The following is a 10,598-nucleotide window of genomic DNA, read 5'->3' as shown; positions in this document are numbered from 1 at the left end:
CCGTCCCGTGGTTGGCCCAGGGAACCCTAGAAAAACCCTTAAACCTGAGCTGCTGCCCCGCAAGGACAGGGGAAGTCAGACACTCCTCCCTGATGGAGTCAGATTTTATAACAATGAGATACTGAATGTCCGACGGGCCTAAGGCCAGGCAAGACAAAGCTTAACGCATATCTAGCAGGCCAACCGTTTACTGAACTACAGGGCACTTGAGTTTTGGGTAAACTGTCCAGTGGCTTGTCTGTGATTAGCAGACCTCCTTACCTTAACTGAAAACATGATGCAAAGCCTTTAGGCAGAGGTTCATTTATGTCATCAATTGCAAATCAAAGAATCTTTAAACCCAGCTGTAAACCTGTAAACACCGCACCCTCCCTCCCCCGCCCCCCCCAACTGCCAGATGTCCTGCCTTTTCAGCCCAGACCAATGTACCCCTTCCATGTTTTGATTTGTGATTTTACATGTAATTCCTGTCTCCCTAAAATGTATGAAGCCAAACTGTAACCCACCCCACCACAATGGGTCCGCTTGCTCAAGGCTTCTTGGGCGTAGCTCTCTGGGCCATGATCACGGCCGTTGGGCTCAGAATAAAACTCTTTAAATTATTTTGCAGTGATTTGGGGTTCTTTTCCATGGACGAGTCAATCGTGTTCACATTATTTTAGCCTTGGGAGCTTTTTCTTTTCTATTATGTCTGATCCTGATCGCTAGCCAGGTATTCATTCATATTTTTGGTTGGTGGTGGTGCTCAAGCTCGTCTTTGTACATCCCAAATTGGCGTAAGCCACCGTGAATATGTTTTACACCTTCCAAGAGCTAGCGCTTATTGCCGTATCATAACCAGGGCTCGCAGCAATTTTTCTTTTTTTTTTTTTTAAAGCTGCTTCCACTTTCCACCTAGGTATACATACGAGTATACCCTTTAAATGAATGCTTGCATCGAGGAACCAGGAAGTGGTTTTTGTTGTTGTTGCTGTTGTTGTTTTCCCCCAGTCATTTATCTGCTCCTCAACCCTCATTATTTATCACACACACACACACACACACACACACACCCCCATCTCTGTAGAAAAGCTCACGGAGATTGTTCATCCACCGCGTGCTTTCTGTTGACAGTATCTGAGACGATAAGGAGCACCATGCATTCTGTTCTAAGAGAAAAATTGCATATATCAGTATGATTATATTTTACTTCTTGTGTGAATTTAGTGGATCTCATAAAAGCTGATCTTGGTTTTCACAGCAGAGAAAAGTGGGCTTCTGTTTTGGTTTTGTTTTTGTTTTTCTGGAGGGGTGGTGTCTTCACATAAGTGATCATCTTTACAAGTATGCTATATCCGAGAAATTTCAGAAAGCTGCAAAGAGTGACTTGTTGACAATGCTTGCATTGAATGATGTATCTGAATCTGTGAATCGAAGGGGTCAGCATCTGACCAGAAAGCACTGTTAGAGGAAGAGGGGTTTCGGGTCTTTTCCTAAATTGTATCTGCCTAAGGCGGAAAATATTTCTGTTTCCCTATGACATGGTATTTTCCTCACAAGCAGTGTTAATGGCTCCATATGTCTCTAGACTGGCTGCAGAGCAGAGACTCCATGGTCTCCACTACTTGACTCTGTCTGTCCAAGAATGGCCTCCACAGCTCTCCTCTGTGAGATATCCACTCTCAGAGGTGGCACGGTATGGTGGGTAGGGGGATATGCTGGATTTTGAAAACTCAGAGTTTGAACCCCAGTGCTTTATTTCTTAGCAACATGAACTTTGTCAGATCACATCACCCTGCTGAAGCCCAGTCACCTAAAGGGTAGAAAATGCAATGGATAGATTGACGCTTCTCTTCTCTTCTCCTCTCTTCTTTCTCTCTTTCTTTCTTTCCTTGTGTCTTCCTGTCTCTCTCTCTCTCTCTCTCTCTCTCTCTCTCTTTCTTTTTGTCTCTTTCTTTTTTTTCTTTTGACGGGCCCTCACTCTGTTTCCCAGACTAAAGTGCAGTAGCATCATCATAGATCACTGCAACTTCAAACTCCTGGCCTCAAGCGATCCTTTCCCCCTAGGCTTCCCAAAGTGCTAGGATGCAGTTTTATTTTTATCTGTGACACCATGGGAGGAAATATCTTTTAGGGTCATAGGGTCAGAAATTTAGATCTCTTCTTTGAACTCATGGTAGCGGCTAACTGGGATTTTCAGTGTGTAAACGTAAGCCACTTGTAATTTCACCAGTACTCCCGTTACTTGTCATCTATTCAGGAGGTGAACTCTTCTTCCCCTACCATCTACTGTTCAAACGCGTTGGCCACAAGGATAATTTGAATATCAGATTCAGAGCACAAATAATTAAGGTCCTGTAGCGTTAATAAGTAAAAGGGGCCACACACAAACCTGTGGAAGTCTGTGTCCCTTCCAGTTTTTTATTTTGTTTGTTTGTTTGTTTGTTTTTGGGTTCCCCCCCCCCCCCGAGACTGAGTCTCACTCTGTTGCCCGGGCTAGAGTGAGTGCCGTGGCGTCAGCCTAGCTCACAGCAACCTCAAACTCCTGGGCTCAGTCGATCCTCCTGCCTCAGGCTCCCCAGGAGCTGGGACCACAGGCATGTGCCACCATGCCCGGCTAATTTTTTTCTATATATTTTTAGTTGTCTGGACAATTTCTTTCTATATTTTTAGTAGAGACGGGGGCGGGGGGTCTCACTCTCGCTCGGGCTGGTCTCGAACTCCTGACTTTGAGCGATCCTCCCGCCTCGGCCTCCCAGAGTGCTAAGTTTACAGGCCTGAGCCAACGCGTCCGGCCTGTGTCCATTCTTTAATGTTGTGTGTTGCTCAGTTATGAAAAGGCAAGGGAACATAAAATCCGAGTTTTAGGGATGACTTATAGGCTCAGTATTCTTTTTTTTTTTTTTTTTTTTTTTGCCTCCTCTAAGCCTATGTGAATATCAAGGAGGGTAAAAAATTCAGTGTTCTCAGTTCAGTGCCCAACCAACCTCTGTTTCCAGAGTAAAAATTGAGCATCCTATTACACCTTTATTTCCCTTTGGTATGCTAAGGCCCAACTCGGCAGAGAGGTCACTGTTTATTCTCTTGGCTAAGATCACATGTGCCATAGTCTGTCTGCTTTGTCTCCTTTAGGGGTAATCATCCAATCTTACCCGGGCCCCTCACATCCTCGTGACAATAGGCCTCCTTGGTTTACTGAAATAGAAAAGACCGGCTCATCAGCAATGTTTGATCGGTTGCTTCAGAAACAAATGTTGTTCTGCTTTCTTTACTATGTTTGTTTTTTTTTTTTTTTTTTTTTCCTTCTTTCTTCCGTCAGACCCAATCCGATATAGGTGGGAGAGAAGGTAACCGGAGCCTCTTGAAAAACCGAAGTGAACCAAAGCGAGCTCACAGATTCAGATAGAAATCAGGAGGAAGAAAAATTGAGAGATAACATGGATTTTCTGTCTAGCGGGTGTTCTCACACTTCAATTTTACCAGAAGCGTTAGGTAGGATGACGATGACGATAATTGTGACAAACACTATTCTCATTGGACAGATAAGGAGGCAGGCTCAGAGTGACGAGTAACCTGGGCCTAAATAGATCGCTAAGAAGCATCATAGTGTGTTCCTTGGTTACGCTGTTTTGTGAAGCTCAAAAAGTTTGGGGTGCGCGTGCGTCCATGTGCGTACGCAATCATAGGTGTTCTAGTAAAACGGATATGAGGTAGGATTTCCCATACCTTCAATGATTTCATGTCCTGCAGGAACATAATGTTCCGGGATCAGGTTTTTATTCTGCCTTCTGTGCCACATGCTCAACATGCCTGTGACTTTACAGCCGAGACTTGCTCAGGGGGAGCCCATTCTCATCTTCTGGGAGGTTCTGCTAATCTTTAAAAGACAAGGACATAGGAAGATGATCCTATAACAACGACTGTGACCACGATTAAAGGCTTACTGTTTACCACGCGTGCTTCTGCGGGCTTTGCCTGCATTTGCTTTTTCACTCTGCCCAATATCCCTGTGGGGTAGGCACCATGATTTCTGCATTTGCAGATGAAGAGGCTGAGGCTCAAGAGGATTTATGACTCGCCAAGTTACCAAACACGGAGTGTCGTCCAGGTAGCCAGTCCAGGCCCCCCGGCTCTGCAGCCACTCTGCAATGCTGATTCTGAGCCTGACCGTTTCATCACTGGTGGCTCCCTGAGAACCTTGACTCGGCCCCCTTCCTCAGTTCACTTGGGAAACATATTCATGTGTGTGTATTTCTCTCCTTCCCTCTCCCACCCCCCCTCTCTGTTTTAGTTTTTATTATTTTGAAAAGTGCATAGAACGATAAAAACTTTAAAAGTAGGAAAAAGCTTACGGAACACATAAGGACACAGAGAAAGAAAATATCTGTGTACAACAGTGCAACGCATTTGTGTTTTAAGTCGTGGTGTTGCCAAAGAGTCCAAAAGTTTAAAAGAAAGAAAAACAAACAAACAAACAAACAAACAAACAGACAGACAAAAAAAAAAAACCAAACCACCATGGAAAAGTTTATGAAGTGAAAACACTTACAGTAAGCTAAGGTTAATGTATTATTGAAGAAAGAAATTTCTAAAGGTAAATGTCGTGCGGCCTAAGTGTCCAGGGTTTATGAAAACCTACAGTAAGTAATGTCCTAGGCCTTCACATTCACTCACCACTCACCGCCAACTCACAGACTCACCCAGAGCAACCTCCCGCCCGCCCTGCAAGCTCCATTCACCGTAAGTGCCCTGGCCTGGGTGTCCCACTGCACAGAAACCTATTAGACTGCATTTCTTCCCATTACTATCAGTAGTTGTACATTTCTTAGGACTGTAGGCCTACGATACACCTCCAGGCATAGTTAGGGGTTGGGAAGAGGAGGGAAGAGGCCATTCTTCATTTATTAATTGGGTAGCATGGGGACAGGGGAGGCAGTTTCCTCCTTCTCCTCCTCGGCCCCCTTCTCTCTTGTTTCGCTTCTCCCTCTCTTGTTTTTCTTTATTCCTCTCCCAGTTCCCCCTTCCATCGTCTCGATGGATTTGGATGAGACGTAGACATTTTCTACGTCAGGCCTTAATCATACCGAGGGAGCAGGAGAAAAGTAAGCCGCCTACCATGACACAATGGAATGGAAGTTTGTCAGCCATTGACTGCTGTGGCATTCCGACATTTAGTGTCTTCAGGACATTCTATATTTCTGCTATCCCACTAGAATATATCGCCTCGATCACTACTGTGTGGCCACATCCCAGCTGTTTCGTGAGCCACCCTCAATGTTCGTGACAATGTAGTGTGGGGACTCCCTCCGTCTGGTGCCTTAAACTCGCACATTTGGGGTTTTGTATCAGGATAGCAAAGCGATCGCCTTTAAATAACCTGGCTGGCCATGGTGGCTCATGCCCGTGATCCCCGCAACTTGGGAGGCAGAGACGGGAGCGTGACTTGAGCCCAGCAGCTGGAGACCAGCCTGGGTAACACGATGAGACCTCATCTCTACCAACAAAAAAAAAAAAAAAAAAAAAAAGAAAAAAGAAAAATTATGGCGGGTGTGGCAGCATTTGCCTATAGTCCCAGCTACTCAGAAGGCTGAGGCAGAGAGGATCACTTAAGCCCTGGATTTGGAGCTTGCTGTGAGCTACAATCAGGCCAAGGCGGCCTGGGAGAGGACAGAGTGAAAGAAATCCTGTCTCAAAAAAAAAAAAAAAAAAAAAAAAAAAGAAAGAAAGAAAAGAAAAGAAAAGAAAGAAAACAAGACCGATAACACAACACAACTTAGAAGACTTGGTGTTACCGAAAGCTCGGCCACCTGCCCACGAGGCCGAATAACGAGGACAAGCTGTTTGAGGAGGAAGGAAAGAGAGAGTCTATTTTGCCGGTAAAGGAGAAAATAGGGTAGACCTTCCCATCTCAAGCCTCCGAATTTCCCCGAACACAGGGCTAGGCAGAAATACAGAGCTTTTAATGAGGGGGGGAGGGGTTCTCAGCTTTAGCGATGATTGTGGTTAATTATTTCAATCGTCCAGGCTCTGCCAAAAACAAAGCCTGTGAACTCTGCCGGCCGCCCACCTGGGGGGGGGCGGGGCAGGGGACCACTTGGGAGTTTTAAGAAAAGATTTAACCTGCCTTGGGGACATAGGCCAGACTACAAGCTCCCAAAAGTGGTGGTGGTGGTGGTGGTGGTGGTGATGGGGAGCGTAAAACGACAGAACGTCTTTCTGTCCTTTATTGGTTTCTCCTTTTTCCCCCCTAGGTGCCAAAAGACCTGAGACTGATGCCGAAAAGAAATAGGTACAGGCGCCCACGTGCACACACAAAGATATACGATCGAATACATCGTGTTGACAGTGGGGGAAACTGGAAGATGATGGGGAAGTATCACGAGCAACTTTGTATTTCTTCCAGGACAGGAAAATGGACACGAAGAGAAAAATTCATCGTTCTCGGCGTAGGATAAAAAGCCACATCTTGTTATATAATATAATTCATTCTGTGATTTAAGTTTTTATACGACATGATATTCGATAAGCCTAAAAAACAAGATAAAAGAGAAACAAACAAAAGGGAAAAAATAAAAATAAAAAAGACGACGGGCAGAGGCCTACGGTCCCGGGAGGAGGCAGAGAGCGGGAGGAGGGGCGCCTCCCGCAGACAACAGGGCGGGTGGGCGGAGACCCGCTAGAGGCTAGGGCTGCCCCGGGCGGGCCCAGAGCTGCGGGCCCGGGAAGAAGAGGGTGGGACCGTCCGGACCGTGCTCTCCTCCCCGCCCTCCACACCTCCCGGGAGTCAGCTCTTAAACTCCCAACGTCACCTGACTTTCCAGATCCCGAGGTCTGATCAAAGTGGCCGCAAGGTGACACCCAGCAACCGCTGCCGGTGTCATCCTGAAAAGAACGGACCCTATGACTGACGGGGGTGGGGCGGGGTGGGGGTGGGGCGCACAGTGGGTGGCCCGGCCAGCTCCCCTTCCGCCTCGGAGCGGATCGGATCATCTGGAACTTTATCCAGAGAGGAGAGAGTGCCCCTGGGTGTGTGCTAGAAGCCGGAGGGTTGGGGCAGGGACCTACCCAAGAGAGAAGTAGAGTACAGGGAGTTTCAGAGTTGACCCACTCACGATCTCGCCCTGGTCAATACAAGAGTGGCAATATCTGTCACCGTGGAATGAACACTTGGTACCGAAGACCTTTGTCTATGCTGGCCCCCCTATGCCTAGGGGGGGCATGTGGCCAGAATCTGACATCCTAAACGTCTTCGTAGAAAGAATTTGGGGGCGGGGGTGGGGGAGAGAGACAGAAATAGAAAAGAAAGGGGGAAAGAAATGGCTGCCACAAAACTATCAGAACAGATAAGCGACCGATAGGGCCTATCTGGTTAAGTTCTTTCCCTACCCAGAGAACGGTGGACACAGAGAGTCAGGGATAGAATTTCACGCTCGGCACTGTCTCTCGTGGCAGCGGGAAGGTGGAGGGTGGCTGAGGGTTCTATGCTCCTTTATCACACACCGTCAGGTAGGTCAGGTAAAATTGAGGACAGATTTCCAGTGTTTCGAGAAAGGAAGAGCACTCGTGCAGGCCATCTATCTGTACGTGGGAGAGTGTCCCCGAAAAGTGGCTTTCAGTGCCGGGATGTGCCTAGGCCAAGAAGGTTACACGATCCTGAGTGAGAATGGTCCGTCCCATAGAGTCAGTCGGTAGGAGGCCACCGGTCGAGACGGAACTGCCCCCCCTCCCACCCGCCCCCGCCCCACAGAGCAGACAGACTCAGAATGGAGTCACTCGGTGCCAGTGCCCTGCCCGGGTGCCCCATCATTCAACCGAACTGGGAAACAGGTGGGCTTTCCGACCCTCGGGAGGGAGCTTCACGGCGGGCGGACAGATCAGAAGGGGCCCGGCTCCCTTGAGCGGGCAGGCTGGGGACGGTCGGTGGGGTCTCTTGACAGGAGGCACCACGGAACCCTTGAGGCAATGTCGGGGGGCACCTATGTTGCGGTCCAAAGCTAGCGTCTGAGAAGTCGTCCCGAAAGCATGATGGCGTCAACAAGTCCCCTCCGTTCAAGAAACGAGATTCATTTCTAGAGGAGGGCCACCCACGCGGGAGAACCGTAGGCTTCCTGTGGACATTCTCTTCAAAAGGCAATTCACTCAGCGGAGTGAAAATCGGAAAAATCGCTGTCCTCTGACGCAGCTGCAGAGAAAAGATGGCACCAAAATCAATGAAACACACACATACACACACAAACACACCTCCTCCCATCTGAACGAGCACTCCGGACGGTCACATAGGGAGAGCGACGGGCTCTCTTCCCACCCTGTGGTTCTCTACCTTTCGTTGCGGTTTTTTCCCTCAGTGGATAGAGGAGGAGACACAGGGGGCTCAGCCGGCATGCGAGTGGGTTTATCATCCTCTGTGAGTATCAACACGCGACACCACCTAAGTGAAGGAACACACCGGTGTTTCATGTCATGTGGCTCAATGCCTGGCAGATACGAGCCTTTGCAGGCCTCCTCGTGATCGACAGGACGTCGCCTTGGACACGGACACATCTTGTCCCTCCCTCCCGAGGCGATAGGCGGTTCCGTACCTCCTCGGGGCCAGGGCACAGTCTGCCTAGGCACCTACAACACGTGTGGCAACAGCCTCGATGGCTCTGCCATGAGAACGAACTCCCGTGGCACGGGGGTGGGGCGAGGGGGGGGGGGTCGGGTGCTGAAGAATTCAGCTGAGTGAAGGAATGCCACGGGATTCAGAGTGCCATCGGTGGGCTGAGAGGCGAGCAGGGCGGGCTTTGAAAGGGTAACATTCTCCCTGCCTTCCGTCTGTCTGTGAATACAGAACGTACACGCCAGGCGGGGTGGCTCACGCCTGTAATCCTAGCACTCTGGGAGGTAGAGGCGGGTGGATCGCTCAAGGTCGGGAGTTCGAGACCAGCCTGAGCAAGAGCGAGACCCCCATCTCTACTAAAAATAGAAAGAAACTATATATCTAAAAATATATACAGAAACAGTATCTAAAAATATATACAGAAAAATATTAGCCGGGCACGGTGGCGCATGCCTGTAGTCCCAGGTACTCGGGAGGCTGGGGCAGTAGGATCGCTTGAGCCCAGGAGTTTGAGGTTGCTGTGAGCTAGGCTGACGCCACGGCACTCTAGTCTGGGCAACAGAGTGAGACTCTGTTTAAAAAAAAAAAAAAAAAAAATATATATATATATATATATATATATATACACACACACACACACACACACACACGTATATCCAATTAGCTGGGCATGCTGGCACATGCCTGTAATCCCAGCTACTCGGGAGGCTGAGGCAGTCTGATCGCTTGAGCCCAGGAGTTTGAGATTGCTGTGAGCTAGGCTGACGCCATGGCACTCTAGCCAGGGCAACAGAACGAGAGACTCTGTCAGAAAGAAAAGAAGAGCGAGAGCGAGAGAGCGAGAGAAAGAAAGAAAGGAAGGGAGAGAAAGGAAAGAGAAGGAAGGGGAGAGAGAGAGAGAGAGAGAGAGAGAGAGAGAGAGAGGAGAAAACTATTAAAAAATTCGGGACCAGATCCATCGGTCGGTACTCAGAAGCGTGACGATCGGGTGTTCCCGAGCACGTGTGAGATGTGTCTTCTCCCTGACGCCGCGTTTCCTCCACACACACATCACCCATCTGCCGTGGAAAAAAAGCAACAAAAAGAGAGAAAGAGATTAAGAAGGGAAAATGGAAACAGGGCAAAAGAGGAAGAAAGAAAGAAATTTCGAAAAAAAGAGACCAAAGTCACAGCGAGAAGGAAGAATACTGAGCCCAGAGCGACACCTAGTGACCACACCGTCACAAGCACCTAGGGCCCCAATTCGCCAGAGACATCTGGTGGACCCCAGAGCAACATGTGGTCGACCCGGGGCCATGGCGTCTGCAGCCGATTCCCAGGCGGGCACACGAGCCCGGGGAAACTCATTCTCAGCGCGGGGAGGAGGGGAGGGGAAATAATAGCAAAGTCACACCAGATCCCTTTCTAGTTCATAAACGTGTTGATTGCGTGTTCACGAGCACGTGTGAGAAGGGCCTCCTGGTGTGTCGGCACGTCACCCGCGTGACGTGAAACCATGAATCCGGGGGGGGGGGGGAGCGGAAAGGCGCGCAGGAAAAGGCAAAGAGAGAATAGATAAAATGAAAGGACCAAAAAGAAAGTCACACAGCAGGGTAGGGGAGTGAGAGCAAGTCGAGAGACTGCAGACAGAAACTCCGAGAGGAGAGGAATGCTCCGGAGCGCCCCTCGCCCCGCGCGAGAAGAATACCGATCGCAGGGTGACCCCTAGGGGCAGCGAGGCCAGAGAGACCAAATCCGTCCCGAAGCCTCCCTGTCAGGATGACAACCACAGACCAGACATCTGGTCAACCACCCAAGGACCAGACATCTGGTCAACCAGCGAACCCATGCGGAGGCCGCATGCAGCAGCGACATCTGTTCGACCACTCAGGGTGCTCCCTGCCGGGAGGGTGTGTCTCTATGTGTGTGTGTCCGGGGGGGGGGGGGAGATTGCGATGAAAGTCACGCCAGGTCCCGGGATAGTTCGTGAGCGTGATAATTGCGTGTGTGTGGAGAAAAAACGGGGCGGGGCGATAGGGAG

At 49.3% G+C, this 10,598-nt stretch overlaps 1 pseudogene; it reads left to right on the top strand.

The window, feature by feature from the left end:
* The first annotated feature begins 9,974 nt into the window (after positions 1-9,974).
* Positions 9,975-10,066, top strand: LOC138380294 (small nucleolar RNA U13; annotated as a pseudogene).
* The last annotated feature ends 532 nt before the right edge of the window (positions 10,067-10,598 follow it).

This window comes from Eulemur rufifrons, unplaced genomic scaffold, assembly GCF_041146395.1.
Source record: "Eulemur rufifrons isolate Redbay unplaced genomic scaffold, OSU_ERuf_1 scaffold_352, whole genome shotgun sequence".
Lineage (NCBI taxonomy): Eukaryota > Metazoa > Chordata > Mammalia > Primates > Lemuridae > Eulemur > Eulemur rufifrons.
The sequence above is the reverse complement of the archived record's forward strand: the minus strand, read 5'-3'. Positions and strand labels throughout refer to the sequence as shown.